Consider the following 10,652-nt stretch of genomic DNA (forward strand, 5'->3'; position numbering starts at 1 on the left):
CGAAAGCAGTTTTATTTGCCATTGTTAAAAATTCAGCTCTGTTTTGGGATAAAGTCAAAATTGGGAAGATTATGAGAGCATGTATCATACTCCATAATATGATAGTAGAAGACGAACGAGATGGATATACTCGATATGATCTTTCAGAGTTCCAACAAGGAGAAGACACCGGAACTCCACATGTGGATCTCACGTATTCTACGGATATCCCTTCCAATGTCGCCAATATGATGGGTGTTCGGACTAGAATTCGTGATAGGCAAATGCATCAACAACTCAAAGATGATTTGGTTGAACATGTATGGCTTAAATTTGGACGTGATGAAGACAACAACTGATCTCGAATGTATCTTTCAATTTGTTATCGTTTTTTTACTTATCTTTGTTTTGAAGTTTAATATTAAAATCTATGTTAAAAATATTTTCTTTTTTAATGTTGTACTTTAATAAATAAAATCTTTTTTTTAAAAAAAGGGAAAAAAAATCTGTTTTTTTTTTAAGAACCCCTAAACAAGAGACTTGCAATAGAGGCGTTAACTGTATGGGTTTCTTAGTTAGGTCTCTAACCTCATTTTAACTAATTAAAATTACTAAAAAAATACTTAGAGACCCTAATAGAGGTTTTAGGATAAAGATGCTCTAATCTTTTTGAAAACGACGTGGAAACTTCATGATTTTCTTGTATGAGCTATATCTCTCTCGCTGAAGATTCCAAGTTGTTGACATTTGAACCGTAGAATGGGATCATGAACATTAATGACGGAGACAACATTATCAATGGCAATGTGCTTCCTTCTTCTTCTTTTTTTGTGGCAGACACACTAATCGTCGTGTTTACATTTTTATTTCTCCTACTAACGTTACGCTGATTTCAAATTTTTTGATCACTTTTGTTTAACTCGAAAGAGCTACATCATTACATTTTAGTTGATATGGAATAACTAAATTTTAGGATTTTGTATATGGACATATACTCATCAAATATGTGATACTATATCCGTTTCATTATAAATATCGTTTATTTTTCTAATTCTTTTACTAAACATGCTTATGTTTCTATAAAACACTTATTAGCACTTATGACTTTATTTATCCAATTCATGAAGTAAAATAATAGGGATAAAATAGAATCTTATTTTTAAATCGGCTTTAAAACAGGTAGCCCTTTTTGAAATAATAAGACTAATAATTATAATATATACCACAAATTATGAAATAAAAGTGAAAATCATTTTTCAAAAATCAAAAATGAGAAATAAAGCAGTGTAATTTTCAATAAACTACTAAATTAATGATTCTGTTCTTTTTCATGTCGCAACAACCTACGCTCAAAATATTGTTCATTTTTCTATCGTAAGTTATGCGATTTGCGACGGCAACATGTGATTTGATTGCACAATCAATCGTATGATAGTAAAACAAACAATAACATGCGACATGTAATCTATGACTGATCGCAAATTGAAATCGAAGGTCACTGAGACATGCAAACGAACATTACCAGTATAAGGAGAGAAACTCGCATCTGATGAAGGGACGATAGTCTTGGTTAGAAGACAATTGGTTTAAATTTGGTTATCGTCTAGAGTTAGATTTTCTACTCGCTTTCGGGATTATTAAAATGTTTTGGCAAAACATAGATAACCTAAATATAATAGGAGAGATTAGAAATAAACTTGATCCAGATTATTCCAGCTATCCTAGTTTATAACGATACAAGTTCATTGCTACTTTTACAAAAGTCGATTACGTTTTCAATCATTAAAAAAAATCAATGTGGTTAAATCTATTTATTATAGGCTAGTATTATATCACAGCCTTATATTTATGGAACGTAAACAGTGAAAAAGCACGTAAATCTTATATATTAAAATAGAAGTCACTGCCTTGATTAATGTGTGATTTTTTTTAAAAAATAGACTTAATGAACATATTCCTATAAAGTCATGTTACATTTAATATATAATTATATCATTTCAATTTTGGATCTACCAGAAATTTTTATTGGGTTATCAATAATTGGATTTGAACAAAGATGATTCATTGGATTTATAAATAGTATAAATTAAATATATAAAATTTAATGTTGTAATATTATACCTTCATATGCTAAATATTTAAATATTTGTCTATGTTAACTTTTAAAATTATAATTTTTTTTTTAAATAACAAAAATCATATTATCTAACAATGATTAATCTTTACTACCTTAAACCAATGAAAACAAATTTTAAACTATATAGTTTATTTTATAAATTAAACAAAAACTAAATTTTTAATTATTTATTCGATAATATAAATCTATGAAGCGAAAAGTTTAATTTTTTAAAAACTTTCTAAATTTGTGAAATGTTACAATATCTTTGAATAATGACAATAAAATAATATTTTACTAATCTTTATATATATAGTTACGATTTTAATAATGAATTAATAATCCAAATATATATATATATATAGAAGAAGATACAAATATATGTGAAAGTTTGAAACAATCTATTCAATGAAAAAATATACAGTAAACTTATTATGTTTTAAAAATTGATAGACACATATATATATTATAAATATATACCAATTTAGAATTGAAAACAAAATATTTACATAAATATAAATAAAAACGAAATCTAGTTAATGAACTATAATTGGTACTTTTAATTGTTAGCAAAATCTTTTTCTTTCCTTTCTTTTTTTTTTTTTTGATAATCCAGGGTTCCCCGCTTCGCGGGTCATTCCCTGGGTCCGGTCAGGCAGCGGGCCAGCTTTACCCGGGAGGTTTTTTCCTGAGCCCGAAAGTCCAGTACCCACTTTAGTGACAGGGATGAGCAATTCGCCTCCGACTGGCGTCGAACCCGGAAGCATGACAATTGGCCCCCAAGGCTCTAACCAGTAGAGCTGACTCTTTCCTTTCTTCGTTGGAGCTTATGATGACAAATGTTGAAAAGACACAAGTTATCTATCTTATTATTTTTTGACCAAGTCACATACGTGAACAAGGAAAACTGGCGGAGGAAGATAGCAATGAAGAGTGAAGACATGTAAAAAGCAATTGTAAATCTTGTTTTTATTATAGCTAGAATATTTTTTGCACTAAATAAACTATACGAATGTTTTATATTTGCATCTATCTTTGTGTTTTAATTATATGAATACTTAACGGAATTTAAGAAAATATTTACATGATTTTAACACTTATGACTTTATGAGAAGGTAGTTAAAGGTGAGTTAAGCTCAACGAAGATACATTAATTGGACAGAAAAATATAGCTTATGTAGCACAAAAGCGTGACTAGATAAAATGATCATGTTTAAGGTGGAAATCGTAATCCTTTGATGGAAATTTTGGTGTTACAGAGTAAGACTATATAAATCGTATTATGACAATTATATTTAGTGGTTTAGACGTGTCGGAATATCTCTAAGAAGCAATCCCACCAAATTTCATGTCAAATGTAGTGGATGTTTCCATAATTAATCAATGCATGCATGCCAAGAAAAAGCAATTGAGATGAATAAAAACAAAATAAGGGAATACGAAATCAGTATATGTTTTGGACATATAGAAAGATCTCGCATGCAAAAAGCCAACCCACAAAATGTTGCAAGAAACACTAATTGCATAGTAGGAAAAGAAAAAAAAAGGTTTTAACTTCTCTTTTCTTCAAGATAATTGAATGATTTTTATTGATTTACCTAACTGAATAAGTTTTTGAGTAATCATTAGTAACCAAAAATAAAGAAATTTGAGTAGAAATTTAATTCCCCCATTATCGTAAAATCATGTGAATCTATAATAAATAACATATCGGCTTTATATAGGCTTTAAGTAATGACTCATTCTTGGTCGAAAAATAATATATTTGAACCCATTTCTGGCTACAGGCTCTCTAAAGGCAACTGAAAAATATAGACAACTAGCTAAATAGCCTCTTATATTTGAACCTTATTTGTGTTACCACTGTTGATTGACTGTTGAACCTTATTTGTGCTACCATTGTTCCTCACGTTTTCTCGGTTAAAAGTTGTTGGATATTTTCACACGTTTAATTAACATTTTGGTTACCGAAGAAAATTGTTTTAATATATCTAATTTTTAAACATTTTTCAAGCATAAGTACATGAAAGAAGATTATCCCAAATATATCTAACTAGTATGTTTCAGCCCGTGTTCCGCACAGAATTTTTTCATTGATTTTTAGTAAAATACGCTTCTTTAGTTACACAAAATTAGTATTTATTTTACATAAAAAAATTTGAATAATAAAAGAATTTTTGTTTTAATTAGGAAAAAAATAATTGATTGTAACATGACATTTTAATTTATCTATTAGTAAAATATAGTTTTAAGAATATTGCATAATTTAGATATTATATGTGGTTGAACAAAATATGAAATATTATACTAATAATTTAATAAATGAATTTAACTAATTACTTGTTTTAATTTAATTTATTTTTTTTGTTTTACAAAATTCAAAATGACCTCAAGTATAACCAGACATGCATATATTATTATATTAAATTCTGTTCAAAATAGTCTTTTAGGGGTTGTAAAATTTGTTATTTAAGAATTTTTCAAGCAAAAATGTTTGCAGCAATAATTATTGTTTTAAGAGAAGAAATTATCGACCTATTAATCAAATTATGAGAATCATGTAGGTTGAGAGTCTCAGGTAGTTTGAAATCTCCCTTCTCTTCCTTTCTTTTTTAACCATTGTCAACTTTAATCGAGAACTCGTTTTTTTAAAAAAAATTAAGTAGAAAATCTCCTTGTAAGATTGAAGTCTCTCGATTTCAGTCGAACAGCTTTGGCCCGAGGAAAAAACTTATATACCACGTGAAGACGTGGTGGTAATAACGATTCCTCTGTAAGAAAGCTAAAAATAATTCAAAACTTTATAACAGAAGATAACTAAATGTTGATACTTAGCACTTTATCACTTACTCTTTTGCTAAACAACGAATACATGACTCGTCTACACCAACACCACTAACCAATGAACACCGATGGATTTCCAAAAGTCATCTATCATTTTCGCTTCATCTTCTCCAAAATCATTTTGTACACTTCAAAAAAGTTTTTAGGATAAGAAAAAATCAAACTGTACGAAAGATGAAAGCATCAGTTATTTGTGCAAGAAATGAAACTGTTTGTACTAATTCTATAAACAAATTTGTTTCGAAGTGATTCTAGAGTTCATTTAAAGTTGATGCAATGTAGGAGGTGGATATCGTGGCTGTAATGGTTGAGGCAGTTAACATAATTTGTTCTTTCTTTTTCGTTTTACCAAGAGAAGAAATAAACTGCCTTCTTTCGGTTTTTTTTTTTCCTTTTAGTAATTTGTTTTGGAAATAAAACATTATCTACGTGGCAGAATATGATTGGTCGAGTGATATAAAAGATTTGAACTCCATCCATATATATTGAGTACTCTATACTCTTAACAAAAAAACTGTTACTTTCATTTCAATTTATTTGCATGTTCACAAACTATGAAAAAAGTATTTTAATCTTTTTTTATTCTTTTTATGTTAGTAACTGTTCAACAAAGAGTATAATGATTTCCCGCTTTTTCTCATAGTTTGTGAACAAGCAAATAAATTAAGCTGGATTCAACCTTTTTTTTTACTATTTTATTTACTAAACAATTTTTTTCTTCACAGTTCATCTACTTTCAATTACTTTATTCATCAATTACACTTGAACTGTTTACAATATCATAAATATGTTTCATTTTTTTGTAACACTCATAAATATCTTTTATATTCCATTTGCTTTATAAAAATGGCATTTTAACATTTTTTATTTACAAAAAGAGTGTCATTTTAGAATTTTAATGCAACTTATATTTACTTTCATCTTGATATTAATTATAAACTGCATTGATCTTATAAAAGAATTTCTCAAATACTATTCATTAAATAAATGTAATTAATAAGAAAATAAATATACTTTAATCATTTTTTTAATTTATGTGAAAAATGTAAAAGTGACATTTTCAATTAAACGTAAGAAGTATTATAACAAATTTTAGTAAGTTTTAAGAAACTTTAATACGTGCACTAAAATTTTACAAACTTTTATAGGACATTAAAAATTTTGCGTGTTTATTTTTACTAAAACCCTAAATAATGAAATCTAAATTCCAAGCCTAAAGCAAAAAATAATTCAATTGATTTTTTTTTTAATTCGCCAGAGCTAATTTGTTACATAATTTTATAATGGACGAGAACAAGTTCTTTTCACCACATCAATAACCTGATATACGTATATAGAAAAAAATATGTGTAAAAATATTGAAAGAGAATGGGTAAATTTTTTTGCAGGTAAAAATGTTAAACACTATCAAATTGTTATTTTATAGAATAATATATTTTAGACAAAAAGATGAATTTTCAAAACAGATTATTTCTCTTGATTTCTGTATAGAAAAAATATATGACGACATCTTAATTAGCTGACAGACTCATTAATTTTCTTTTTATATTTTTATGCTAATTACCTTTAGTTTTTGTTATCAAATGAAAATATTTTGCAATAAAACTTTGAAAATATCCCTTTGGACTCCAACGGAAACGTGTAAACGAGAGCAAGTTTTTTGGTCGAAATGCTTAGAGTAGCTTTCCGCAAGTTAGTTTATTTTCGAAGGTTGGTTCATTTGGATCGCCACAGACACAGTCCATAGTTTGACAATTACAATTACTTTACTTTTTAAGAAAAAAATATAAGCGTTTCTTCTAACAAACGCATTGAAATAACGTTAGTGGTTAAAGTGGTATTATTAGTCTTAGAGTAATATGTTGAAGAGTCATACTTGTCTCTTCCTCATAGTGTTGTCGCACGTCCAACGTGTCTCCTTAGTGCATCCACTTATCATCACAATTCACAAACGGATCTAACATATCCTTTATCAAAGATCAATCAAGCCATCGGATGAATACTTTTTCTTTTGGTTAAAACATCGGATGAATACTTTTTCTTTTAGTTAAAACATCGGATGATTATTTAACATACGTAAAACCTATATATCATAAATTAGAGATCAAATAAGTATATATAAATCTGATAGGTGTTCATCAATCTTAATTTTTAACATGGATCTTGTACCAGAAATCAAACTAATTATTTGATTTATAGGAAACCCGATTTTTTTTTCAACTTATAACTAAACACCATTTGTGTTCAAAAAAACAAAAAAAAAATATAATAAACACCATTGAATTGCATGTACACCAGTACAGCTATTGCCTATTGAGGTATATACAAGCCATTAAATGAGATCCAATTTTGCAGAATTGTGTCTGCGTTCTTCAGACAATATGTCTATCTGGTCCGGAACGTTATTTTGTGTGGATTACAGTAAAACGTGCTAACGTGTACTATTAGCAAGAGAATACCAGTTTATAACTTGGGAGCATACTAAAAACATATATCTTTTAGCAAAAAAATACCAAAAACACCTTCAATGTATTATTACATTTTTTTCTTCAAAATGGAGTAACTTACTAGTTGATTTTTACTCCAATTATATTTTATTTTGAAATAAAAAATAGAATAATAAGTAAAAAAATGTATTGCTCTATTTTTGAAACAATCTTATTTTTACTCCATTATAATAAAATGGAAAGAATGAGATATTAGATTGAAAAAGAGTTTATTTCAAACTTATTTTGGAATGAAAAATACAGAGGAGAGTTTGAGATTATTTCAACTCCAAAAATTAGGTATGATCAGCTCAAAACATCTCTAAAAGTAATTTCATTATTTTATCTAGAAATTAGGTTAAAAGCTAATCTTTTTTTGAAACATAGTTAAAGCTAATTTTTTTTTATAAGGTAAAAAACTAATCTTTGTGTGTACATTCAAAAGAGGAGGAGAAAAGAAGAAATGGATCGGAGACAAGAAGATTCGCTCGTGGGCAAGCAAAGACGATAGAGAAATGAAATAAAGTCAGGAAAAAGGAGACAAAAGCAATTAAATATCCCAACTAACTCCCTCTTCTTCGTCTGCTCGTCATCGTTACTGTCTTACTGGGTCCTTACCCGACCCCTTACTGTCTTGCTGGGTCCTTACCCGACCCGTTTCTTTACCCTTTACCCGTTGAGAGAGTGACTTGGATAAAATAAAAGTATGAACTTTATGTAAAAGACTAAAAGGGTTTATTGTCTTCTTTTTAACCTTATAAGGAATATGTTTTCATCTTTTTAAACTAAACAAGGATTTTTTTGAGTTATTCTTAAGTTAATTCCCCAGAGTTAAACTAACCTAACCCGTAGGTTCACCAACCAATAAGATTTCGTTATTTTATATTTAATATCTTTAAAAAAAAAACAAAATATTGTCAAATTGTATTATATTTTTTAAATAAAAAACGTAAACATAAATAAAAATAATAGTAGTTGCAAAAAAAAATATTTTTAATACTGCCAATAAAACACTAAGCCATATATCATAAACCATAAATCTTTGGATAAACCCTAAACCCTTGGATAAATCCTAAATTTTTGAATTTAAAAAAAATATTTTTAACACATTCAGCAAAACACTAAACCCTAAATCCTAAACCCTAAAACCTTGGGTAGACCCTAAACCCTTGGATAAATTCTAAACCCTAAGATTTATCAAAGGGTTTAGGGTTTTGCTGACGGCATTAAATATATTTAAAAGGATTTTTTTTTGCAACTACTATTATTTTTTATTTATTTATATGTTTTTTATTTTAAAAATAATATAACTTGAATAATATTTTGCTGTTTTAAAAGATATTGAATATGAAATAACGAAATCTTATTGGTTGGTGAACTTATAGGCCGTTCAACCTAAGGGGTGAATCCAAAAATAACTCGTTTTTTTTATCAATAAATAAACAAGGGTTTATCTTCTGTCACAAAGCCAAAAATGCAAACTAATTCCATTATTTCTCTTTTTATCAAAACTAATTCCATTATTTTAAATGCAAACTTTGTAAGCACTAGTTCAGTAAGTTGGGGAAATTAATAGTGAACCTTGAGTCTTTATCACCAATGATACAACTTTCTTAAAATTATATAATATGGTAGTGATCATACGATCATATTTTGTTTGGTATGTTTAGTGATAAGAGTATTTGGTATTCTTCCATACCGTTCATACTGAATACTACTATCTCCTGTCATTTGCTGATAAATAGCAATATATTTGGAAAGAATAATTTCCAAGTTCAACCATACAATAAAACGACGAATGTTTGATCCAGTTGGTAAGGCTTCAAAGAGTAAGTAATAATTTCATGTAGTTTAACAATTCAAACGTATGTATTTTATAATGATTAAATTTGTAACATATAGTTTTCTAATCTAAAACAGTTTTGTGGCAAGAAGTGATCCATGTCGTGATTACATTTTTACGTGTTAGGAAAAATACATATCTTGTTTCCCTTGTTTTCACGTGGATATGCACATGTTTCAACCACATTTTACCAAATAACTCTCTCATGTGTAATATATTGCTGATCTTTCCAAGAAAAACAAAACAAACGAAAGAGAAAAATAAAAGCATACAAGCACCCATAACATTTTCGATGATTCTATTCCATAAGGATACAAAGGTATGTATACAGGTACGTAGGAAACTATACGACTATAAATAATTGAGGACAAATACAGATATTAATATTGGTGTAACCGTGTACATAATTATTGTGCGTGTGGATGTGCCTACGAAATAGGAGGTACTGTGGGTCTCACGGTTCGCGACTGCGCGTGGGGTTCGTCCCTACAAAATTAATTATTTAGCATAAACAATTAGGATCAAACAATTAGTAATATTTACAAAGAAATAAAAATATGTTTAACGAAATCTAGTAGTACTATAAGACTGTTAATTCCTGGAGATTACTGTACTCGCAATAATTAGCAACAATGCCATGCTGCCAAATAAATATGAAAAGAAAGGACAAACTGAAACCATTATAATGTCTAAGATAGTTAGTGCATATTGAGGGGGAATACAGTAATAAACGATTGTGTTTTTCCTATTTAATTTGAAATTTCTTTTTACTTATTTTCAGATTTAAAATGATTTTAGATACAATAAAAATAAAGAAAAATAATGATGGTTGCGTTAATGAGTAGTGGCGTGAGGGTTGTCATGTCAGCTTGAACAGGCAGAAAATAAAAGAATGTGGGAGGCAGCCTTTTCCCCTTTACATATTTTTAAGCTTTGTTCTTCATTCTCTACTTTTTTTTTTCTAAAGAACAGAATAGTACACAGTTAAAATCGCGGGCCCTTTGTTTAATCAATGATTTAGATTTAGTATTTAACAGCTTCATTCACATAGTTAAATTCTAGAAATTTTTACTTGCTAAGACACTATGTATCTTATGTATTACATAAAGAGGTATTTCCTGCTAGTAAGACACTTTATGTATGGTTATTGTCTTTTATGCCCTCAATATTGACCACACCAAGATAAGGTTAACCAGAGACACCTAACCAAGATTCTATTTTTATAATGTTTATCAACAATTCATTGTTCAGTCGGAAATTAAAAAACAAACCCAAACTACTTTTCACTTTCCTAAATCTCCAACCCTAATTTCTCAAAAATCTTTCTATTTCTTATCTCTCTCTTTGTCGACTTCGTCTGCGACACCGGAACCACGGCGACACA

The sequence above is a fragment of the Brassica napus genome, chromosome C6 (assembly GCF_020379485.1).
Source record: "Brassica napus cultivar Da-Ae chromosome C6, Da-Ae, whole genome shotgun sequence".
In the NCBI taxonomy this organism is placed as follows: Eukaryota; Viridiplantae; Streptophyta; class Magnoliopsida; order Brassicales; family Brassicaceae; genus Brassica; species Brassica napus.